Source organism: Mandrillus leucophaeus, unplaced genomic scaffold, assembly GCF_000951045.1.
Source record: "Mandrillus leucophaeus isolate KB7577 unplaced genomic scaffold, Mleu.le_1.0 Scaffold606, whole genome shotgun sequence".
In the NCBI taxonomy this organism is placed as follows: Eukaryota; Metazoa; Chordata; class Mammalia; order Primates; family Cercopithecidae; genus Mandrillus; species Mandrillus leucophaeus.
The window spans coordinates 157,348-184,515 of NW_012106542.1; the positions used below are offsets into that span (position 1 = coordinate 157,348).

At 34.1% G+C, this 27,168-nt stretch overlaps 1 protein-coding gene across 1 annotated transcript in view; it reads left to right on the forward strand.

Annotated features, from left to right (window-relative positions):
• Positions 1 to 27,168, forward strand: part of CDH12 (cadherin 12, type 2 (N-cadherin 2)) — an 831,087-nt gene that overhangs the window by 153,020 nt on the left and 650,899 nt on the right. The gene's annotated exons all lie outside the window — the stretch shown is intronic.

Genomic DNA, 27,168 nt, shown 5'->3' on the forward strand with positions numbered 1-27,168 from the left:
TCCATTAAATTTCCCGATTTTTCTCTTGACTTCATGCTTTCATATTTATATGAATGTCCCTCCCTAATGTAGACCGAAGATGGCAGTTTCATTTTTTTTCCCAGAAGTTCCTTTGGTGTCTGTTAGTAGAGAAAACCAGATGTATTTAAGGATAGGTTTTCAAAATAAAAGCAAGAGAATAAAGTAAAAACATACACACTGAAAGTTGAGTTCCCCAAATTCATTACACATCCAAAACTAAGAACTATGATATAGAGTATTATAGTCTCCACAGGAAGAGTTTTTGTTAGGATTTTGACCAAACTTTACTCAGAAAGAAAATAAATGGACAATTATTCAAGACATCTGCCATCTGAATAATAAGAGACCCAATAGTAGAAAATGGAGAAATCATATAGGAATAAAGCACTAAAGAAAAATAAATAAATAAAATGTCCCAGAGAAACAAAAATGTTCCTACTGGAAAAGGCCATTAAATGACCAACCTGAAGGTTGAAAATAGAATAAAATGAAAAGTAAACTTACATTTTTTTTCATTAACAAATACTATCTATTTACATGATTTTTAAAAGTTTTTCTAAATATAGTAATATTGACACTTTTGAGATTTTGAAAGTGAAACGTTTACAGAGCAAAGGCATAATGTTTAAGTAACTACAGCTTTGTATTTGGAGATGTGCATAGTATTTTCAAATATTATGAGGGAGGAGAGTCAATAAGCACACTTATATTCCAATTAAACTGTGATGAGCATATATAAAAACGACATGTTTCCCCAAGAGAAAGATAGAATAGATTGCAATTGTGATCAACTACATGAATTTTTATTCTCTTATACTAAGATTAATTGCCTTTTTTTCTATTCAAACATTGTCATAATTTGTTTTCTTTATTATCACACAGAGAAAAAAAATAGGCAACTCAGTATCATATCCTCCAGCACTTCTTATACAGTATAATATTTCTTGAATCTCATCTACATGCTATATAAATACATTTATTGTGCTGAAAGCCAATTACCTAATGTTTTCTAAGTTGTTCAAGGCAGTAAGCCAGGATTTTTATAAGTTATAAGCATATTGATCTTGACAGTAAAGAGAGGTTGAGATTTCTGTATTAATTACCCTGTTTACATAAAAATGAACTTTATGTTATGTGTGCATTCTTATTAAAACATTTTCAAAATCACAGAACAATGACAGGAATTGCTAAAATGGTACAAGATGACTAACACAGTGCAGCTACATCATTATTCACATATTGTAAAAATAGGCACAGTAGACTTAGTTGTAATTGTTAGTTTTAAGAAAATGCGTGTCATTTTAAATATATATGCCTACTCAAAATAATTAATTCTATTATGAAAGTACATAGTTTACATTTTTATATTTATGTTATATCATATTACATAAAATAATAAGCATAAAACAAGTCAATGTTGAAAATAGTATCTAATTCTATGTTAGATAAAATCATATTACACATACGTTAAAAAAGGCATTTTGTGTTGACTCCATTCTTTGGGGAATTTCTCTCAGAGAGAGTTATAATAAAAGAAACTTTGAGAATAAATAATTTAAAAGGGGCAAAGAAATTTGCCTATGTTAAGGCTTTCAGAAGAAATAATTAGTATGAAATATACTGAAAAGTCCCCAGTGGAGGTTAATTAATTTTTTTAACGTAGCTTAAGGAGTAAAGATTTTGCCACTTTCAAAGTCTATTAACTCAAAAGTCTTCTATACCTCAGACGCTCTATGAGTTTACCCTCCTTTCTCTGTGTTCAGAATATGCCTAAACTACCTTCCAGTATTGCCTTAGCATTGAAATTAGAGTTAAATTCACATTTTTAATGTTTGAGTGGACCAGGCATGGTGGTTCATGCCTGTAAGCTAGTACTTTGGGAGGCCAAGGCAGGAGGATTGCTTGAAACCAGGGGTTTGACACCAGCCTGGGTAAAACAGAGAGACCTCATCTCTACAGAAATAAAAATACAGAATTGGCTAGGCATGATGGAGCATGCCAGTAATCCTAACTACTCAGGAGGCTGAGGCAGAAAGATCACTTAAGCCCAGGAGTTTGAGGCTGCAGTGAACTGATGAAACTTTTGCACTCTGGCCAAAGCAACAGAAGGAGACTAAATCTCAAATACATACATACACACATACATACATACATACATACATACATACATACATACATACATAAAAAGTTGGGATGAAGCTTCACAATTCACCTTGCAAACATATTTTGTCAGTAGACTCTCACAGTAATCTCTGGGAGGATTTTATTATTCCTAATTCATTATTAAGGATATAAATTAGGACCAGAAGAATTAGAATCACACAGATGAATCAAAGACCTGGCACTTTAAGCACAGGTTGGTTAACATTGGCTTTAGTAATCTTTCTCTTATTTCACAGATACCATTATTTTATATTATCCCAAGTTAATAAGTCATTTAATCATGTGAACAACCTGTTTATTTCTTGTCCAATGCATAACTTGAAACATGAGTTGGGTGATCCAGAGGAACTTAAGTACTTGTGATGTGAACAATTTGGACACTATCATTTGTTTTCTAGGTATTAATATAAATAAATAGCAAGTGTGCTAATTCCACATCTACTGACCATATCATAACTTCCTTTCTTCCCAGTACACAGAGTAACTAAACTTTAATTTTACCACAAAACAATTCATTCTAGAGCATGATCTCTTTCCACCATTTGTATCTTGCAACATCTTGGCAGTTTTGTTTCTTAAAATGCAGAAAATTAGTTTCTATATTTTTCCAGGACTGTATTAAGTTTCTTACTACAATTCTGTAACCCTCCATGACTTATTTTTGCTAGTATAAGGCCAACTATTTGTGTTTCTCAGACACTATATAGTATTTTCTTTTATAATGTTAAGCAGTTGTTTTAGTTTCAGTATGATATTAAAAACAGGCAAACCTATGAAACAATAGATGACTCTATTGGATGGAATACAACATTCACTGCATTATATTTCACTAGATTTTCAAATTACTTTAAGCAGAAATTATTTATCAAGCCATAGGCATATATATAGCATTATATTTTATGACCTAGGAAAATAAATGCAATTTCTAAAGACAATTTTCTTAGCTTGTAGTAGAAACCCAATACAAGCAATTTTGTATCAAATGTTGTATAACTCTCAAAAAGCATAACACAACTTTCAAAATTATGTTTCTATTGATTTTATTTTTAAATTTAGAAAAGATTATTGGCTCATATAAAGAGACACAACTCAGTAGAATTAAATACCAAAATGCATGCAATAAATGTTCTAGTATAAACACTGGTGAAATGATGTTCTCTTAGTTTTTAGAAGTTTTATTAGTGGTCATTTTTGGAGATTTACACCCTAATTCATACTTTTTAATATTCATCTGAACCAAAAGTTTATATTTCATCCAACTCTATAAAATACATGATTTTACTTATCACAACTACTTTTGTTATATACGTCCACTATGCTTGAGTTATGACACTGCTTCTTCAGTTAATGGTAGCATTTCAAGCCATTCATCATTAACCAAACCAAAAAATACTGCATAAATATTTACAATGAAATAGTTTTTGGCAGACTGTAGTAATATATATGATCTATATTTATCAGAAGAAAAATACGAGTTTTAAGAATGAGGAAAAAAGTCCTTCAGTTTATTGCATTCTAATACATTAACACATTTTGTCTTGAATTTCAATAGCTTCTGGTCTGGAATAGCAACTGATTCTGTATTTGTACACAGTGGATTTACCTGTACCTATTATAAGTCCATTCTGATATGTTTGGGTTCTGGACCAAAGACCAAAGATATTAACATGGAAAATTAAATAATGTTATTGCACTATAAGTAGTAAGAGGAAAAAAACATTATTAATCATAATCAGTTATCCTAACCTTAAAAAAAAGTTATAGCCTGAAAACAATATTTCTCCATTAGTGAGTGAAATAATATTAGCTTTATAAATTAACTTTCACAAAATTTCTATTACATTTTAGTATATTAGCAATGTACATAGTATGAATTTCCAAACGCATTAAATCATCTTTGTCATTACCTTGCCCACTAAATTAAATGATGCATCAGTGAGCTTTTATTGTTCAGAATTAGGGTACCATTCAGCCCTCCTCTCTCCAACTTTAAAAAGATATGATACATGTGTTCTTTGTCAAATGAGAGATAAAACGTTTCTTTAGTAAGTGTTAGTAAAAACTGACAGAATTATACTGAAAATCTGGCATAGAAAGTGAGGTGTTTAAAGGAATAAACAATTGGAATCCAGATGCCGAGGAAGGAATGTCAGGGGCGGGGCGGGGCGGGTTGCAGATCTTTGCTATACAGTTTTGAAACACTTAGTTCAACAGGTTCGATAAGAGTCAGGCTCATGACAACTTGTGTATCGTTGTCGTCTCGCTCTCTCTCAAGCCGGATGCAAATGAGGATACACTTGGCCCTCACTGTGCTGGAAGCCATCCTATTCTACCAGGAAGGCTCATTTTAGAGGAAAGCTGGCACTGTTCATGACAGAATACAGAGAACCTGTGTCATTGGTGACCTTGTTGAGCTAGTTACTCTACCAAACTTTTATAAATTCTGTTGCTATCAGTGACTGTTCTATTTTCTTGAACCAATACATATACTTTAATATGTAAGTTTTTCTACACAAGAGAATCCAGTTTATTTTGCATATACAATTGTGGATGGAAGAACTGTATGATTAAAAGAATCTGAAGAATCTGTCATTGATATTGATATTATTGAGTTGCTGTATGAGTCAAATGGAAACCCACATGTTCACTCTGGGAGCACACTGTATACCTATCTATGATTTCAGCATGGAAAGAGGCAATAGGAAAAATTTAGGAAGCTGTACCTCGAGATCTACTTGTTGCCTTCAGTAAGGTCCCATGATGCCTCTGGTGGTAATTTATAAACTAATACCTTGTCTTTAATAATTCAGCCAAATCAAATTTGAATTTCTGTTTCCCTGCTAAACAGAACTATTTGTATTTATTTACTTATTCATTTACTTATTTATAATTGATAGAAACTATTTTACATACTTAGGGGGTACATGTATTTGTTACAGTAATAGAATGTGGCTAGGCACAGTGGCTCACATCTGTAATCCCAGAACTTTGGGAGGCTGAGCTGGCAGGATCACTTAATCCCAGAATTTTGAGACTGGCCTGGACAATGTAATGAGACCTCATCTCTAAAAAATAAAATAAAATAAAATAAAATGAAATAAAAAATAAAAAATAGTCATCTGTGGTGGCACATGCCTGTAGTCGCAGCTACTCATAAGGCTGAGGTTGGAGGACTGCTTGAGCCCAGGAGGTTGAGGCATTAGCCACTGCACTCCAGCCTGGATGACAGAGTGAGACCCTGTCTCAAAAAAATTACAATAGAATGTGTAATGATCAAGTCAGGGTATGTAAGGTATCCATCACAATGAGAATGTGTCATTTCCATGTGTCAGAAACATTTCAAGTCCTCTCTTCTAGCTACTTTGAAATATACATTACATTGTTGACAAATACAATCACTCTGCTCTGCTATGGAATATTGGGCTTATTTTTGTATTTAACTATATGTTTGCACCCAATAATCAATCTCTCTTTATCCTCCCTCCCAGACACAAACCCTTCACAGTGTCTTGCATCTATCTTTCTATTCTCTATCTCCATGAGATTGTGACTTCCACATGTGAGTGACAACATGTGGTGTCTGTCTTTCTGTGCCTGGCTTTTCTCACTTAACATAATGACCTGTGGTTCCATCCATGCTGCTGTGAATGACATGATTTCATTCTTTTTTATGACAGAATAGTATTCCATTCTGTGTATACACCACATTTTCTTTATCCATTCATCCATTTAGTTTGATTCTGTATTTTTGTGATAGTGAATAATGCCACAATAAACATGCAAGTGCAGGTGTCCCCTTGGTATACAGATTTATTTTCCTTGGATAAAAACCCAGTAGTGGGTTTCTAGATCAAACAGTAGTTTTATTTTTAGTCTTTTGAGAAATCTACATACTGTTTTCCATAGTGACTATACTAATTTACATTCCCACTAACAGTGTGTGAATTCTCTTTTCTCCCCAGCCTCGTTAGCATCTGTTTTATTTATTTATTTTCGTCTTTTTAATAATGGCCATTCTTACTGGGGTAAGATGATACCTCAATTTGGTTTTATGTTACATTTCCCTAATTATTAATGCAGTTGAACCTTTTTTCAAATATTTATCAGCCATTTCTATGTGTTCTTTTAAGAAATGTCTATTTATGCTCTTTGCCCCCTTTTGAATTATTTGTGTCTGTTTTATTGCTGAATTGTTTGAGTTCTTCACATATTTTGGATATTAATCCTTTGTCAGATGGATAGTTTGCAAACATATCCTCCCTTTTAACAGGTTTTCTTTTCATTCTGTTTGTCTCCTTTGCTGTGCAGAAGCTTTTTCGTCTCACATAGTTCCATTTGTCTATTTGTGTTACAGTTAGTTGTGACTTTTGAGGTCTTAGTCATAAAACCTTTGCCTAGTCTGATGTATTGAAGGGTTTTGCTTATATTTCTTTTTCCAATAATTTTATAGTTTCAGGTCTTATGTTTAAGTCTCTAATACATACTGAGTTGAATTTTATATGTGGGGAGAGATATAAGTTCATTTTCATTTTTCTGCATATGACTAATTCCCAATACCATTTATTGAAGAGGATTTCCTGTCCTCAGAATTGTTCTTGGCATATTTATCAAAAATGAGTTGAATGCAAATATTTGGATCTATTTCTGGACTCTTCATTCTGTTCCATTAGTCGGCATGTCTGTTTTTATACCAATATTAAGCTGTTTTGATTATTATAGCTTTATAATATATTTTATCAGGTAGTGTGATGCCTATAGCTTTGTACTTTTTGCTCAGGATTGCTTTGATTATTTGGCATCTTTTGTAGTTTTATACCCATTTTAGGACGATTTTTAATTCTGTGAAAAATGATGTTGATAATTTGATAGGGATTGCATGGAATATGTAGATTGCTTTGAGCTGCATGATCATTTTAACAATAATACTTTTTTCAATTCATGAACATGCCATGTCTTTCCATGTTTGTTTTCTCTTCACTTTTCTTTGTATTAGTGTTTTGTAGTTTTCCTTGTAGAAATCTTTCACTTCCTTTGTTAAATTTATTCCTAGCTATTTTAATTTTTTATAGCTATTGTTAATAGTATTGTCTTCTTGATTTCTTTCCCAGCTAGTTCATTATTGGAGTATAGAAATGCTACTGATTTTTTATGTTGATTTCGTACACTGCAACTTTACTAAATTTCTTTATCAAAACTAGCGGTTTTGTGGTAGAGTTTTTAGGTTTTTCTAGATATAAGATTATATTACCAGCAAGGAGGAATAATTCAGCTCCCTCTTTTCCAATTTGGATGACTTTCTGTCTTGATTGCTCTGGCTAGGATTTCCAGAACATTTTGAATAGGAATGGTAAAAGTGGATAACTCTCTTGTTCCAGAGCTTGAAAGAAAGACTTTCAGCTTTTCCCCATTCGATGTAATGATAGCTGTGTGTTTGTCATGTCCAGTCTTTACTATTTTGAGGTATGTTTCTTCCATTTCTATTTTGTTGAGAGTTTTTATCATGATGGGATATTGAATTTTTTTGAATTTTTTATTTGGGATCTATTGAGGTAATCATATACTTTTTGCCCTTTGTTCTGTTAATGTGAGGTATCACATTTATTGATTAGCATATTGTGAACTATTTTTGCATCCCTGGTGTAATTCCTACTTTGTCATGGCATATTATCTTTTTGATGTGCTGTTGGATTCAATTTGCTAGTATTTTGCTAAGGATTTTTGCATCTGTGTTCATCAGAGATATGGGCCGGTAGTTTTCTTTGTTTGTTATTGTACCCTTATCTGGTTTACTATTTTAAATTCTTTATTCAGGATTTTATGAACGTTTTTTGTTTGAATCTGTTGTTGGAGAATTACAGTGTTCCTTAGGAGATGTCATATTTCCTTGTTTTTTTTTCATGTTTCCTATGGCCTTACATTGATATCTACACATCTGTTGTAATAGTTACTTCTTTCAACCTTTTGAATTTGCCTTCATAGGGAAGGACATTTTCCTGAAAATGTATGTATGTTGTTGGTTGGGTAGGGCACTTTGACTTTGACTTTGGGTACATGCAGGAATGTGGTATCTATATGATTCCTTTGGCTGTACACAGCATTAGTGGTATCTGTTATTTCCTTGGTGGCTCAGGGAGCATTTATGAGTGGAGAGTGTGGTGAATTTTTGCTGGGGAATAGAATGCCAGGTAGGCCAGTCTTTGGCACCAGTGGTGGCAGCAGTGTTCTGACATGCCTGTCCTTGAGCCCCAGAACAGTGTATGCTGGCTTTGTGTTAACAGGTTTAGGTGAACCAATTCTTGGGCCTCCAGATGGCCTGCTTGGATGCTGGTAGTGGCAGCAGTGAGCTGGGCATGTGAGAGGTTTCTCAGGCCCCTTGGTCATGGTGTGATGTGGGTGATAGCGTTAGCAGTTGTGGGGCAACCCACTGGAACTCAAGTGGTTCATGCTGGTGCCAGTGGTGGCTGCAATGGACTGGGCAGGTCATTCTGCACAGGTGGCTCATGCCAGGAAGTGCCAACTGTTGGATCAGGAGGTTATTGTGTCCTGACCTCAGACTCTGGGAGGAGGGCTTGGAGCCAACAGGGGTGGACTGGGCTGCATGATGTCCAGGTCCCTGGATGGCATGCTCAAATCTTGGGGGAATGGGACTTGGCTGGCAGGCTTGTCTTCAGGTACCCTTGTTATGGTGCATTCAGGCTGTCACTGTGATAGGGGCAGGGTGTTCCCCAGACCTCCTGAAGAATGCTTAGGTGGGGGCAGTGGCAGCTGCACTAGGGGTCCACCTCCAGGGATGGCAGGGCTGCTTTCAGTGGGAGTAGCTTATTGGGGCAGCTGTGGAGCTGGTGGTTTGCTGGCACTTCCATCCCATAGCAACCCATGGGAGTGGCAGTGGCATTTGTCCTCGGAGCATATGGAAGCTGCTGGCCTCTCCTCTCACTCCTGCAGCAATAGCAGTATCAGCTTCAGGACAGAAAGTCCTTTGGGGGATGTGTGTTAAGATTGGTGCCAGCCGTGGGCCCACCACCTGGAAGGACAGAGCATGTCTTAGTGGGAGAACTGTGGGAAGGCAGCTACAGGCTTACAGTTTCTCTATGTCTGGGTCCCATAACAGCCCAAAGCATTATCAGCAGTGAGATTTGTTTTTGAGATGTGTGAAAGTACCCAGCTTCCAATCTTTCTCCTGGGCTGTCCTCTGGGGGCTCAACTCCCTTGTGTGTCGCAACTGCTCAGGACTTGGAAGCCTGATGACTCAGCATGAGTGTCCCCTCTCAAACAACAAACACCTCTGCACAATCTGTAGGCAATTCTCTGTCTTGCCAATGAGGATGAAGGGAATGTCCTGTGATTAGGATTGTGGAAGTCTGTGCAGGAATGTGGAGCACTGGGGGTCGCTCACTCACCCTTTCCTGGCCTCCAGCAGCTTCTCCCAGCTGCCAAGCAGGCTGCCTAGTTCCCTCTCCTTAGGTTTCAGTGCTTCCCTTCCCTTCTCTGTGGAGTCCCAGTACTCTCTCTTAGATGCTCTATCCAGTGTGTGAATAACTACTTGCTATTTCAGTTGCTCTCCAAGCAAGAGGCATACACTGGCTGCTTCTAGTCAGCCTTCTTGGATTTCCCTCCTCTAGAAATCTTAACTGGTTAATATTTTCTTCATCAGTACACCAGCCACTCTGAACTAAGCTAGCATAATCCCTGGACCAGTGACTTGTATTAGCCTCTTCTCTTAACAAGTTCTAAATTTGTCCACAATTCATTCTTCAGACTGAATCCAAACTTTGTGTTAAGAACAAAAATATCATCATGTCTTGGCTTAACTGAAAATCCCCCAAAGGTTTTCCAAATCTTTGAGGATAAAGGACAAAGCTTTATCATCTCCCCCGAGGTTCTTTCATGGACTGGCTTCTATCTATGTTCTTAATCTCAATTTTACTAAAATCTTCCTTCATTTTCCATGCTCTAGCCAAAATCTTTCTTTTTTCCAATCCTTGGAGGATACCTTGATGTTTCTTGCAACAGATGCTTGGTACATAATATTCTACATATGTGCTCTATGTATAATTGATTTTAAAAGCTAGTTAATTCACAAAATACAAGATGCTCATTAAAACAGGCTAATGCTTGAGATGAACTAATATACTAATAAAAAGCCCTGTTCAAAGTCTTAGACAAGTTAACTGTATTTAAGAGTGGTTGGTTAAAAAATAATAATATAATAGATAGGAATACATGGAGGATCCAATGTAAACTCAGTTTCTTCTTGGAAAATAACATCTCACACTATATCGCTCTACTTAAAGAGAAGTAAAATGATCTTATTTTCAAATTTAAAAAGAGAATTCTTTCTTTTTCACTTTGCATATTTAAAATATGATTCAACTATACTATTACAGAACTGTTGTGTTAAGATTAATGTAATTTTTCTTTGCTTTAGCTTTTAATACTTACATGTAGAAGCATATAAAATGTGTGTGTACATTTATTTGACAATCTTTCTACTTTAAATCAGAACTATTTTCATAACATGTCTGAGTTCCATAGTTCATCAAATATTTGAATTCTGTTCTTAAAGTGGCACCTAGACGAATTACACTTACTAAATTTTCCAGAAATTAAAATTAAGCTTTTAGGGAAAATTTCAACCTGCAAATATTTTTCTTACTTATTATTAATTATACTCTGACCTATATCCCCATGCTTGACCTCCAATTATTTGCTAATTAGTATATAACAGCCTGCTATTCTGTTTATACCTCTGTTCTCAAGATCCTTTACTATAGCTTCCAAACAAAAAGTAAGTTATTTGTTTGTATTTTGCTCCTACTGCTTCTCAGCAAGAGACAGTTCTTAGTTAATCTTGAAGGTGCTTGTTAATTGTTGCATCTATGCCTAGAATTTTTCCAGTCGTTTTCTTTCCAGATGATTTTTTTTTTTTTTTTTTTTTTTTTTGCTGTTGAAGACAGAGCAGGTCAGGTTATCTAACTCCTGGTCAAGTTATTCCCGTACATATGACTTACTGGTTTATGGTTATTTTATGTTTTTAATCGATTTTTACAAGCATACCAAGGTTTCCTACTGAACTTGACCCTATTTCATCTCTGCTTTGATTCTATAATCTTGACTAACACGGGTCTAGGCATATAATAAGTGCTACAATTTTTGGGTTTTTAAATTTATGATTATAAAGTATTTTTCTGTTAAGAAAATACTCAAAGATATTAGCAAAATAGTTCATGGATTATAATTGAGGGTTCTATAAAACACTTTTCTAAAAGGCATCTATGTGTTATAAATTCTCTTCAAGGAAGATATACATGATTTAAAAAATTTATTCACACAAAAAATTACTCACACATTTATTTAATTGACAGATGCCATTGTTTGTCTACTCAGCAGGCATTACTCCATTGAGCACCTTTCTTCTTTACTCACAGTTATCAGAGAGTCCAGGCAGCTTGGGGGTGAAAGTTAAATAGACTAAGCCAGTTTTAATGATCTGCTTTTCTTGACAGTGATTGGTTGAAAAATGGAAATACGTTACAGCAAGACACACTTTTCAAGGCAAAAAAGGGAAATACAATCTACCAGGAGTTGAGGGGTGTCTAAAAATAATTTCTCTTGAAAATGTGCATAATATAAGCACATCTTCTTTATTCAGCTCTTAATATTGCCATTTGAGTGACCAAAGATAAAATATTGAGGCTGATAAAGGGGAAAGAAAAGCTTCTGATGACATGATAGAATCATTGAATTAATCAATCCAGGAACAATATACTTGAATAAATTTTTTTTTAAGTACATAAAACATGTATATTGCCTAAATAATTTTTGAGGTGATTTTTCTGTTATTGTGTCTGTAGCTATGGAAACTGACACCATGTTTTAAGGAAAAAATGTGATTGATCACAAATTTTCAGTTAATTTATTCACTCTTTTTCTTTCTAAGACAGGGTTTTCACATATTCTGACAGTCACTATGAATGATTTTGAGTGTTTGAAAATAGCACACAGGGACAAAATGTTTGGCCTAATTATTCTTATTTGCCTTTAAATTTTACTCATCAAATTTAGCAAATTGTTTGAGATTTTGTGTGTTTGAAGAGCTTAAAAGATATCATTAGCACTCTGAGATTAGAGTAAAATGGTGGCATCTCCTCAGTCCTTCAAAGGTACTGATGCTCTCATATTGTGGAGAAGAATCGAAGACATAAACTTTAAAATTCATGTAAGAAGTCAAATAAAGCTGCTTCTTTAAAATGTGATATCCTAAAGGCATGAGTTGATTTTTTTCTATCTGTATATGTTTTTTAAGAACCCTATTGTGCAGAGAATTAAATATGGTGCTCTCTTTTAGGTGACACTTTTATGCCTGTTTTCTAGAAAAAACAAAGGTGGAAAAATGTATTTAAAGTGTCTTTAAAGAAAGACTAATTTTTTCTGAGTTATTAGAAAGTATTTTTCTATTAAATCTTGTGTACATATTTAAAAAAACATTTTAACATTTCTTTAAAAAGTTAAGCAAAAATGTTTCCTTGTCTTCAACTTTTAGTATATGAAACAAAATACAGTGTTTTGCCTTTAAACATTTGTTAAGACATGTGTGAGGGACATCAAATTTCAAAAGATGTTTTTATTTTATTTTACTTTTTATTCATTTATTATTATTTTTTTCTTTGAGATAGTCTTGCTCCGTGGCCCTGGCTGGAGTGCAGTGGTGCAATCTCGATTCATTGCACCTTCTGCTTCCCAAGTTCAAGCGATTCTCCTGCCTCAACCTCCCGAGTACCTGGGATTACAAGTGCACACCACTACAACTAGCTGATTTTTGTATTTTTAGTAGAGATGGGGTTTCACCATGTCGGCCAGGCTGGTCTTGAACTCCTGACCTCAAGTGATCCACCCACCTCGGCCTCCCAAGGTGCTGGGATTACAGCGTGAGCCACAGGGCGTGACCCAAAAGATATTTTAAAAGAGGAATAAAGGTTGAGCACAGTAGCTTACACTCTAAAACCCAGCACTTTTTGAGGTCAACGTTTTATTTGTGCATTATCACTAGAAATATGAAGGAATATTATAATCATCGAGTATTTATATCAATACTAAATGAATAAAAAAGTGAAAGACTTGTTCAGCCTTCTATTTCTACAGACATATGTTAAGGCAAATTGTTTTAGATTGTGAAATTAAAACTAAATACATATTTATTATTAATCAGCAGTTATTACTTAAATATCCATACACTAAGGCAGGAGCGTCTCTTGAGCTCGGTAGTTTGAAACCAGCCTGGGAAACATGGTGAAACCTTGTCTCTACAAAAAAAACAAAAAATAAAAAAATAAAAAACTGGCCAGAGTTGGTGGCAGACTCCCTGTAGTCCCAGCTACTTGGGAGGCTGACTTGAGAGGATCACATGAGCCTGGTAGGTTGAGGCCGCAGTGAGCTGGGATTGCATCACTGCACTCGAGTCTGGACAACAGAACATGACCCTGTTTTAAAAACAATAACATAAAATTAATGAAAATTAATGAAAACATTAATGCAAATTAGTAAAAATATCTCAAGGAGCTATTTTAGAACTTCAGTTCTGCAAATTACATAAATATCTGAAAAAAATAAATTTAAATATATAAAGTTTAGGCTCAAGTGTTTAATAACTGCTGATTAATAATGAATATATATTTAGTTTAAATTTCATATATCTAAAACAATTTGCCTTAACATATGTCAATAGATACAGAAGACTGAAGAAGTTACATTTCAACTTTTTTATTCATGTATTAGTGGTATAAATACTTGATGATTAGAATATACTTCATATTTCTGGTGATAATGCACCAGTAAAAGGTTAACCTCAATGTATATAGTTTTTTTTTTATTTGCAGGAAAAAATAATGTGTTAATCTATCACATTTATAGGAATATTTATTTTTATGGATATGGTTTGTTAAATGAATACAATGGAAGACACAAATGCAGATGAAGTTGACAAAATTTAACAATTTTTTTGGTCATAATATGAATCTTGCAAGCATTTGTTAGGATTCAAATATGTACTAAAATAGAAAAAGATGTTATCTCTACTATTAGAGAGGAATGGGCTTCTGTATTTACCTGATATATACATAAAAATATAGAGCATAAATATGCACCATAAGCCAAGAAGAATTGAAAACATAAGGAATTTCTTATGTACATTAAGTACAGAAATACTTGTAACCTAAAATATGACCAAGGATCTTTGGGCTTTCTCTGCTGTCACAAGGTATCTTTCTTCACATCAGACTCAGCAATTAGGGTGAATTTTATTCCAAATAACACAAATCCAATTCTGAAACTAGAACCAACTAACAACATATATTTTATAAAATGTTTGCGCAAATACAAATGGGGGATTTTATGGGATTATATAACATTCTAGACAGCAAATTTATAAATATCTCCTGCAGACATCACCGAGACCCAGCTTCTCTTCTTGACCCTTGTTACTGGTTTCCATTTCCCACCAACACTTTAACTTTCCAACATTTCCTCATGCCCATCCCAAATTGCTGTAAGGAAGGACATAGACAGAATGAGTACCATTAGATCACTAGGTACCTGGAGCACAGTGGTGCAGAAAGGAGAAGGAGATGACTTTTGGAGGATAAAGTAAGATTTCAGCTGTCTAAAGATTCAAAAGATAATTTAAAAAACACAAAAATATACAAGTAACCAAAAGAGCTCAGTCATTCTCCTTCAATTATTTTCTAGAATTAGTTATTTAAAATATTTTTTTTTTTGCACAAATACTTTCTGAACAAAGTGAAACAGAAATAAAAGAAAACACATTTTTAAAAACCGCAATCTTATATAATGGACTTTGTTCTTCCCAGTTTATTAAAGACAAGATCAAAGGTCAGGAAAGTCAAGCACCTTTCACAAAGTGACACACCCAGTAAAAGGCAGAGATAAAATTAGAACCAAGATTATACTCAGTACAGGGCTGATTAGTACTCCATTCGGTTACACTCAAATAATCTTCACACTAGTTTGCTATTAAATCAATATTCTCTATCTAAACTTTGAAGCTAGTAGTATGGCAACATTAACATTCAGTTGAATTTTATTTATTCCGCTATTTATCCATCTTCCCATCCATCCATTCCACAATAAAGTAACAAAAGCTACTATGCATCTGGCAACATATGAAAAAGTATGAACAAAAGTCAGAACTGATTCATTTTCTGAAGTCTCAAAATGAGAGCTTACTGTAATCAAAACAAATTCATTATGGGTGAAATTCCAGGAGAATAAATTTTTCTAAACTTTATCTCCAGAAGGACCTTTCACAGTTGGCAGTAAGTGATCAAGATAAAGACAAAGATGTCATATGATAGAATTCTTCAGAGAAACCAATAGGATTTCTGTCTATCAGTCTATTTATATATTTATCTATCTCTCTCTATATTATCTATATATAAAATGATATATCGGTTTATTAAAGGGGATTTATTTGGGGAATTGGCTCACATGATGTAAAAAAAAGAAAGAATATATATTTTCTAGATGAATAGACTGAGGGCGGGTGTGGTGGCTCACACTTTTAATCCCAGCACTTTGGGAGACCAAGACAGGTGGATCACGAGGTCAGGAGTTCGACACCAGCCTGGTCAACACAGTGAAACCCCCTCTCTACTGAAAATACAAAAATTAGCTGGACATGGTGGCGGGCACCTGTAATCCCAGCTACTCAGGAGGCTGAGGGAGAAGAATCACTTGAACCCGGGAGGCAGAGGTTGCAGTGAGCCAAGATCACGTCACTGCACTCCAGCCTAGGTGACAAAGCTAGACTCAGTCTAAATAAATAAATAAATAAATAAATAAATAAATAAAATAGACTGAGTATTGTGAAGTTTTATTTTCCATGCCACTCAACTGAAAAATATTCACTGGATATTTCTTGAATGAAAAATAAAATGTTAATGCTCCTCTGCCTCTGTTTTTTTTCTAATTAATGCAATAGTTTAGCATAATTTTTGCCATTTAGCTACAACAAATTAAAATTAACTGGCACAATACTGATGTTAAAGCATTTTTCGTGGTGAGGGAAGTGGTTTAAAACAATAGCTGCAAGAGAGTTGTTGAGTTTTTGTGGATCAGTTAAATCTGGAAGCAAAGTGATGCTTCATTTCTATAAGAAGGAAACTTTTCTACAAGGAGATTTAATCAATCTAGCCAGTTAACTTTCTCCAAGCATCCATAGAATTTCATTCCATTTTGCTCACATTGTGACATTTATTAGTACCTATTTATCATATGCTTATTTATGTATGTAATTTATCTTCTTAAGGATTATAAGCTCTTTGAAAATGACATAGATAGCTTATTTATCTTGTGTATGCCAGGAGTTGGGTACCTAGAAGTCATTTAATAAAACTATTGAGTGAATATCTCTGTCAAAATTGTTTTCTAAATATTACAAACCAAGTGCATTATTGAAAAACTAGAGATGAGATGATTTTACTAGAACAGTAGCATTTATTACCTATACGCATTTTCTGTAGGTATTTGAAAAACTGCTTATACCTGGGCTGTACTAGTATTTCAAATTGTCAGCTATTAATAAGAAAAAGCAAGATTCACACCATCAAAACTGTGTATGCCCATACCCTTAGAAATTTAGTCACTGGCTATGTCTATTAGCAGAGAAAGAAATGCACCAAATCTGAATAAAAGGTGAAATTCTCAGTGTGATATAAAAGGAAATACTTTGTCATGCAGTTGATTGAGATTAGAAGAAAGAGAATCTGTTCCACTGTTAGCCTACATGTTACTTTAAAATGTTGCTTATTATGTTTGTATTTAGGGAAAAAATCAGCTTATTCTATTGTTGTTCTCTCTCTTTGAAGAGTGTTTACATTTATGTCAGTGTCAACAAAATTTTGAAATGCTTGAATTTTGTTATTGACCTGATTTCTTCTACTTTTAGCATGCCTTTAGCCCCAGATACACATCATCAAATTCTGCCCATTCAGAAAGGAGCCATCTGATCACAGATAAATTTCATAAATCATTTATATACAAACAGCATGATACTAAGGTGACATTGGTGCATTATTCATTTTTATCACTTTCTGAAAGTATTCATTCATTTATTCATTCAATTATTAGGTAGTGACTAGCAGTCTTCTAGGTAGCAAGATGCCTGAATCAAATATTTTTTCCACACCATTGTTATAAATATTCCATGCTGTGATCCACCCCATTCTCCTTCACTTATTTTTCTCACCTGTAACCATCTTCTGCCAATATAAGACTCCCTATTGCCGACCACAGATTGCCACATAGAAAAACTCCCATGTGAACCCCAACTGCTGAAGGTTCATTTGAAATCTGTCATGAACTAAGTAAGTTATTTCCCAGGGGATACACAAAATTAAATTGTATATCAGATCTCCTTATATTATATATGATTCACCTAGGCATCTTTTTAGTTAAAATTTGAATCCGTTTGTTTACATCGTTCATGAAAGTGTTACCTTTTCTTCCCATCGCTCCTATTAAGGGTGCATGGACTTCCCTTCTTCCCCTCTTTCTTTTCCTCCTAATCTCACTAGCGTATAACGGATAATACCCTTAAAACAAGACAAAACAATATGGTTTTATTTTTACAGGGTCATGCAATACCTTTTTTTTTTTTTTATTTTGCACAAAGCCATACAATCTTATCTTTTAAAACTAGGCTGTATTAAATTGGAAACCACAAATACCTCTCTTGGTGCCACTTTCAACACCTGCATTACTGCAGAATACAGACCTCATGGTGAGGGTGAGGTAGGAGAATGAGGGGAGGGGCATGAAGACAAGGCCTTTATAAGGCCACAGGAGAAAAGGCCATGTTTATGAAAACCATCAAATAAAACCAATGTGATTGTTGACAGAGTATCAGCTTATTAAGAAATCTGTTCCTTTGGTCTAGTTTAAGAACAGATGATCAGGTTTTACATGCTTTGATTGAAGATGATACAGGCATTGCCTCTATTTCTACTCAATGCATTTTGTCTCACACAACATCATGTCTTCACTTCCCAAAGATGCATTTTTTTTAGTGCTTTGGATCTATGAGATTCTTGTTTCACTTTAGGAATATTTAAATAACAAATTTGTATATAAATGTAATCAAGAGTCTCTACCATTGTTTTCTGTCAGCTTTCCAAGGACATATATCCTTGGAGAAAAGAAAGAAAAAGCTTATTAAATATCAATATTTTACGTATTTTGAAGACAGTTTCAATCAGTAGAGATTAGCTGTGTAAAAGGTTGTTTAGAGGAGCAGAAATAACTACTTCATGCCGTTTAATAGGCATCATACGCATATTCATCATACTCTGCCAATGTAACAAGCCTGGTTGGCATGTAATTTAATGGTTGTTTGCATTCCCTAAGTGTTGTGTTTCCCAATGGACTAACTGCCATTAAAATACCAAAATGTTTAATAAATGTTATATAAACCTGGAAAGACATATGCTGAGAAAGACCACATACATTTCTTCATTTGTTTCACATATTGATAAATTTAAGAAATCTGTATTGACATTATCATTATTTATTTATAGATTCATCTTAATTATTTAACTTTACATCTTAATTATTTTACTTTAGTTACCAATTTTTCTTTTTACAATCTCTAAAATTTTTCATTTGAAAATATATGTCTGTTAAACACAGAGCTTCATTTATTTCTGTAATATAATAAATAAGTTTTGAAAATATCTTCTAGGTAAAAATATAATACATTGAAATTTGGTGGTGAATAATAGATTTCTTATATAAATTAAATAGCTACTTTGTAGTTTGGAATTTTGTGAACCATTGTAACGCAATTTAGTGAATCATTCAACATGAACTACCATCAGTGTGTTTATTGGCTTAACAAAGCAGCATATGAGAATCTTGTGTCATCACTCTTACGGTCACCATGGGTAAGACAAATCACATATTTAGTTAGGCTCTACGTGAACTTTCTCTGTAATGATTCCTGCTTTTCACAATTTCTGATGAATTCAATAACTTTCTACCAATAGCCACTGGGCCACATTTGGAAAGGAATATATAAGAGTGTTCATTTTTACTAATTTTTAGGCTCAATTATATACATTGTGTAGCTAAATTATCCAGATTCATGTCACTCCAGATTGTCAGTGAAGTGTTAAACACAGAACAGACCTGAAAACATCAGCTGTTGTCAAATTCATTTAAAGTGGGGGCTGCTTTTTTGCCAGTAGCCTTTTTTTTTGTAGGCAGAGTCTCGCTCTATCTTCCAGGCTGGAGTGGAGTACAGTGGCATGATCTTGGCTCACTGCAACCTCCACCTCCTGGGTTCAAGTGATTCTCCTGCCTCAACCTCTCGAGTATCTGGGATTACAGGTGCCTGCCACCACACCCAGCTAATTTTTGTATTTTTAGTAGAGATGGGGTTTTGTCATGTTGGCTAGGCTGGTCTCGAACTCCTGACCTCAAGAGATCCACCCGCCTTGGCCTCCCAAAGTGCTAGGATTACAGGCATGAGCCACCACACCCGGCCTGCCATTAGCATTTTTTAAGGAAATGTCATCGATGAAAGCGGTAGATGTATCACCACTGAAAACTATTTAACGTTGTTTAGGATTTTCAATGCACTTTAGCAGGAGAGGATGAGCTAGAGTTAACAATATTAATCATATATTAAAAACTCATATTTAATGAAATATACATTAAATACCAAACAGAAATGCTCATGAATTTTTATGAGGTTAAAAATTTTTGGCAAGGAATCATGCATTTTTAAATAAGAACTTTTATCAAGACAAAGTCTGCTTTTATAACTTTATCTTCTACCCATTCTGTCTATTTTATGTTTCCTATGTCTCATATTGAAATGAAAGTAATGTGCACCTTTATGTCTATTCTTCTCCTGATGGAAAAATTGATCAATTTTTGAGGGAAAAATCTGATCAATTTATACTATTAATAATAAACTTAAATATATTAACTGCTCACTGACTTGTACACCCCTCTTGGGAATAGAGTACTTTCTTATATCGATCCAATGCTTTTTACTTAAATTAATACAAAAATGCCCACTTTTTTATTGTAAAATACAAAAACAGACTAATATGGTAATACATTGGCAGTCATTTTCCCCATTCCTTCATTAGGTAGATAATGTTTTTATGTTAATTGGAGTTATTTTCATTTTTACAAATCATGATGGTATTATTTTTATGGATTAATTGTTATATTCTATTTGGGGTACCAAGTTAACATCTGACAAGGATTTTCTGTGAGCAGACTACTTCGAAACCTATGCTATCTCTTTCAGTATGTCAATTTTAAAATAGTCGTCAACCATCTACCTGGATAGAAACAGAGATATAAGTAAACACTAGAAATCAGAAATAATTGACAGTAGCTGCAAGAATAAATAATACGTGCATCTCTCATGGGAATCTCCAACCTAGACAGTTTTGTAATTCTGCTGATCTTTTCTGTTCCCACCATGTTCACTTTTGGCTTGTCAGATACAAGTATTTATACTATCAACTTCTCTCCTTTTTAATGGCAGAAAAATACAAATAATATGTCTATCTGGCTGTCTCTATATCTAGCTAGCTCTCTGTCTAGCTAGCTAGCTAGATAGCTACACCTAATTATTATGTGTAGCTAGTTAGCTACACGTAAATAAATATTTAGAAAAGGTCCATTGAACCTGTCTTCTAATTATTCAAAAATTAACTGCAAGATAACTCCACTGAAGCTATATTTGAAAAACATTATGTTAGTTGCTACTAATATGTTCTCCACAGCAAACTTTTTTCTCAAACCATCAGTTGACTCTTATACCTAATGTTGTTTTTAGTTACATATGAGCACAGTTCATCTTACTAAGAGAATCATTTGGTCCTTGAGATCTGAGACTACATCTCTTAATCAAAATAAGATTGAAATTGGTATTGAAGATACTGGTATTGAAGGATTGAAGATATACTTGGAGTTAATCATGGTTCAGCACTAATTAGCACTATGACCTGAACCAATATGCTGACATATGAAAATTATTTAAGACTCAGTCATCCATATGTATACATCAGATATATTTATTGCAATAATTCAAAACCCTGAGGTATCATAAAAATTAATCACTTTGGGAATTAATAAACAAATTGTGGAGGCTCACCTGAACTACTCCAGAACATGAGATAGGAGGAGTAAGCAAATTGTATTTAAATGCCAAGGACAGTGTGAATGCAACTTTTATCTATGCTACATACTCATTGTAAGTGGAATGATTAACACATTCTCAAATGACAACACGGTTGGGGTTGGCTTTGAATTCAGATAAGCTGCATAATAAAACCCTTGTTATCTAAATGTGATATGAATTATCTTATCCTAATTTATAATGTCATATAAATAAGTAAAATTTTTAAAACTGTGTGTTTTCATAGGTTGTTATTTAGGGCTTTCATATTTAGAAAATATTGCTATTCTCCCCCCAGATTAACATAAACACCACAAACAGATTTTGATGTTACAGAGCTTAAAATAAATGCATTTTTGAAAAAGACTCTTGTATAGTCTTATGGCAGGAATGTTTCTGCATTTTGACCATGCTGACAAAGTTCATCTGACTGCTCTAACTGCTTCTATTTTATATTTCATTACCTTAATATTAAAAGAATAACAGATGACTTTCTTACTTAACACATCATTCTCAGGAGGCCAGTGATGGCGTATGCAAACCAACCATTCATTTAACTGGTGGGATAACCCACTCCAAAGATTATTTCTGTGCCTGTATGTGTTTCCCAACCTCTATTGCTTAGTCATAAATAACTTGACTCCTTTTAAACTACACATTTGTGAGTATGTATGTTTCAGTATATATGTATGTATTAGTTCAAGAATTTGTTTGTTGTTTAGTTCACATTCTAAGCCGTGGACATAACCCCGGGAGCCCCATGAGGTGCCAAGAATGTCAAGATTATGCAAGTTTGGATATTTAGTGATGATCTGAATGAAATCTGAGAGCAGGTCCCTCTTCCTTAGTACAGCTTTTTAAGTACTCCCATTGTGCACTTACATAGGAACGCCAGGTTCTTTTTAAAAGATATTGCTATGTTTTCATTTTAAAAGACATTTGAAAGACATTTAAATACACACACACACACACACACACACACACACACATATATACTTAAAAATAGTTTGGGTGTTCAGCAGTACTTAATACTTGAAGTCTTGTTTAAAAAGGACTCAACAACTTAACCAATATTATTGCTCTTTAATTACTTTTATTGGGACTTCAGAACATCAAGACTGTTTCTAATTGACAATTTCAGTTCATGAAAAGTAAGCTGCATTCTGATTTCCACTGTTGCTAGAGCACATTGATTTAGGAACATTATTACTGTATAATGACAGAATCCCCTCTTGGCAGTAAATTACTCACGAAAAGGAAGATATCACCCACGTTATTTCTACTTCAAAGAGCAAATTTGTTTAGTAATGACAGTCATTATGATACCCAGATGAGGAAGTCATCCAAAATCCTTCATAAAAATGAAATTAATCATATTCAAAATGAATGCCCCACTGTAAATCATCTCTTTATGGGTTTATGGCCATGATAAACAGCATGGTATGTGGGTTTAATATAGGCAATTAGCCTGAGAAGGCCAAGGTGTGAGTCCCAGCTCTGTTAGAACTCAGATGGCCCTAGTCAATTCCATTAAATTTCTAGTGCTTCAGCTTCTGTTATTATGAAATGGTGATGTGATGAATGCTAGGGATAAAGATGAAAGGAAAAATGCAAGTGGCAACTGTTTGAAAATTATAAACCAGTATATATATGACCTTTCCTTGTTTGTCTTACTTGGAACTTTCACATATAATGGGAATATAAAAGGGTTTGAAATACCTTTAATAAGTATCTGTGATCACCTCTTTCTTTTTACTTCTTAAAAATGTTTTTCTCCAGTGGAATTCATTTGAGAGTGCTGCCTTTGGAGCTAGCGCTAGTTAGAACTATGGAACATGGAAGAATATTACTTGACTCACTATTCCCTTCTCCCCAGCAGATCCTCCAGTATGACCTAGATATCCGTACTCAACTTAAATGTTGGCATCCAGGCGTCTCAGGCAGCTTTGCTTAGTATCAAGACCAATAGTAGACAGTCTGTCCTGCTTTTAGGAGTTACTTTCTAGTTTATGTGTGTCTTCTTAAATAATCTGTCTTCTATTTGGGTGTTCAAATGTGTAGATATAGTAAATGGCAACTCCCTCAACCTACTGACAATAAACTTTATTTCCCCACCACTGGTGGTGATGGCGATGGTTGATGGTTGGGGCTTGGGGGTGGTTGTGTCAGGGGACAGTTTACTACATTGCAGGAAAGATTCCTTTAGCCCTTTAAGAATTCCCAGCTGACTGGGTCTCTGGTGCTTATGTACTGAAAAACTATTTCCTGTCTTATTTTGTCAAATTCATTTCCATTATTCCCCACCTACTTTCCAGAAGCTTCCCCTAATGTAATTCCTTTCTGCCTTTGATAATTTAATAGCAACTGCCCTGAATTCTGGACTCAGGAACATAGGTCACTCTCAGATAAGATTCACTTCAGAGGAAAGTGCTTTCTGAGACTTGGATGTGAACTTCATCAGTTCCTAAGGGACTTCATTATTGGTCTCTCCTTTGTATAGGTGGGTGGTCATGAGATAAAGGTTTCAGCATCTGCACATTTTATGCCATTCATATTTGTGTTTATTCCTGTTTGTTCTGTCTCCTTTAAGGCAACCCATATACAATCCACGTACCAGGATTGTAGACACTTGATACATTGCAATTCTCAGAAATATCTGTAGTTTAAATGCACATCACTGAGATAGGTAGATTTTAGTGTATTTTTGGTACATATTTAGTATAAAAAAATCAAAAATTGATATGAAGAAAAAATACCAAATACAGAAATAATGACTAAGCTTTTGGAGTATACTTTTCTGAGACTTTCTCTTTGCGTATAGGTCTGGTATATTTTTACAATAATAATAGGACCTATAGTATACACAATTTGAAACTTGCGATTGTGATTATATGTTTGTGTGAGTATGTCTGTGTGATCTACCTATTTAAAATAATAAACTATTTAATTTAAAATGTCAATTTTAAAGATGGAATAAATTCCACTGTTTGGATATTTCATATCTTTAGCCTATTTCTTAATGTGAGCCATTTAGGAACTATTTACAATATATGTTTTATAAGATCATGTATTAATATTTCTTTCCATAAATTATAATTGTTAAATGTGGGAAAATGTTAGAACATACAGGTAAGTCTTAGGAATAGTTAATTTAGGGTCTTTGAGCAGATATTACTGGGTTCAGTCATTCTCTGTAATTAGACAATATTTGTGTCCATGCATAGGTTAATTTATTCCTAAAAATTTCCGTATTTTATCAGATTTTCACAAAATTTTAAAATCAGTTATGTGGTTTTGTTTTTCTAGAATGGGTATCAAATTGCTTTAGAAAATATATAAACACTGTTGGAGAGAACATGATGATATAAGACTGATGACTGTAACGGTGATTTTTTGTTGTTGTCTGTTTGTTTTTACAAATTGTGTCATGGTAATCCAGAATCATGTCACACATTCCAGCCCTCTAACTAGCATAAGTGAGGATCTGTTTGGTATTCATCTTTGGCAATGCCTCTACATAACATGAATTCTGTGCTTTGTAGAACTGACTTTGAGCTTCTACTTTATGTTGCGTTATTATAATCACAACACACCTTGATCTAGTCATAGTATTTTGATTCTGATCCTCAGTAGATTGTGTTACTAGCTCTTATGCTAGATAGACTAACTCAACAGTTTTAAAATAAATATTTTTGCCAGTTCCAGTATAATGTCCAGATGTCAGAGGGTTTCACATTGTTCTGCAGATCACTTAACTATTTCAAAGAAAGCTCCACCTCCAGTATTTCTATTAATGTCGAACAGAGAAGCAGATGGCAAACTGGTTCTCTTTCGTGACAATAACCATTAATGGTATCCAGAACTTGATTTTATTTCCCAAAGTGCTGTGAAGAAGTCTGCGGGTAAAATTTATAACGTTGTCTCTCTCCTATTTTTTCTCTTATTGGTATTCTTTACAGGGCTCATAAACTCAGCAAGTCAGCAGGCTAATCCTGTCAGACTTCAACTTTTTCTTTTCTTTGTAATTATTTTGCTGTCAAAAGACAACTTCTACATTGCAGGGGTTTTATTTATTTATTTATTTATTTTGCAATTTTTATTATCACTATGTCTCCTAACACTAGGCAACAGATCAGAAGAAAAGAAAAGGGTCAGGGATATGAAAGGAAAAGAGGATAAGCAACTAGTAGCACAAATTATTGAGGAAAAAAACACTAGTAGACAAGAATGGATTCAATTTTATTGCTAGCAGATACCAAGTATAAAATAATATGGCTTTCTGAGAACTTAAAGGAGAGCTAGATAATGAAGAGATGGAAAAAGTCTGCTGGGCTTCCAAATTAAAAAAAAAAAAAAAAAAGAAAAAAAAAAAAGTCTAAACAAATGATTCCAAACACCTAATAGAGGTTTAATATTAAATATTGTAATGATTTTTTATTTTTAAAATGTTATTAATTTATAAAGTAGAAAGTAAATAGTGACATCATTTTAGAAACTATAGTAGCATCTCATTAAATCATTAATAAATTAATTTCAAAGTGGCAGATGACATACCATTTTGAAATACTATAGTTTTGACTCAACTCCTCTCATTCCCTGATAAGAATCAATGGGCCTGAGGCATTGTAATAAAGCACTAATTTGTATTGTTTTTCCACTCGTTATATGAGTCAGCTCTGCCTGCTTAGCTAGTCCAGTTGAGTCGGCTGGCTTGGCAGGGCCATCACCTTTGGCTCACTTGCCCCAAACATCACTGCCCAAAGCATGACTTCAACCCAGCCAGACTTAACTTCTTTCTTATTTGCTTCCATTGTTTGTCAATCTGAAATACCCAAAAGCCTGCCCTTATTTATTTCTATCTTTATTATTCTGTATTTTCTTTATTCAATCCACTCTCAGTATAATCTTGGAAAGACTTTATATGATAGGGCACTCAATAATATGCACAGTTTTACTACCACTGAGATTTTAGAGCTCCTTAGACATCATATAACAGGGTATTAGTAGATTGTTGAAGTTAAAGATGTTACTCTGTAAGGCTTGACTCTGCCTGAATTCCGTTGTCTTCAGTTTTATATTAAAAACTTGTTTAACATGTGACTTAGCCAAAGCTGCTTTTAAGACTACCTGTTTTAGTCTGTAGAACATACTACTCTACTTTGTGAAAACTCTCTACTCCTCTGCTAGATGTGAAATCCCAATTTCCCTTACCTTTACCTAGAAACATAACACCTAAAGAAACTTTGGTTGCTTATTCTATGTCAATAAATTAGATCTAACATTAATCCAAAACATTTTGACTAAGGATCCTGACCATAAACCTAGCCACTTGTCCACCTGTCTTCCTTATGACTTTCAAATTACTACAATTTTGAAATATTATCTATAATTGTATCCACAAAGGTAGGATAATATCTACCATGCGATATTTTGCAAGATAAAAATCAATACAATTATTTCCCCCCCTTTCCTTAGTAAACAAGGTCCTGTTATATAATAGTCAGTGGTACATTGAACAAACCCTATGGAGATACTTGGATATTGAATTTTAAAAGTACCACTGGACTATCTCATTGTATCCAAAGTAATAAAAACATTAAAAAAGAGTAACACTTAGTGCTTTCCTTCAATATGTTTTCCTGGTGGATTTACTTCCTACCACATTTGACAATCTTATTCTGACTGCATAGTTCAAGTTGACATCTGCTTTAATAAAAATAATGAGCTAATTATATGTATAAATACAATGAATCTAACCTGAAAAAAATCTT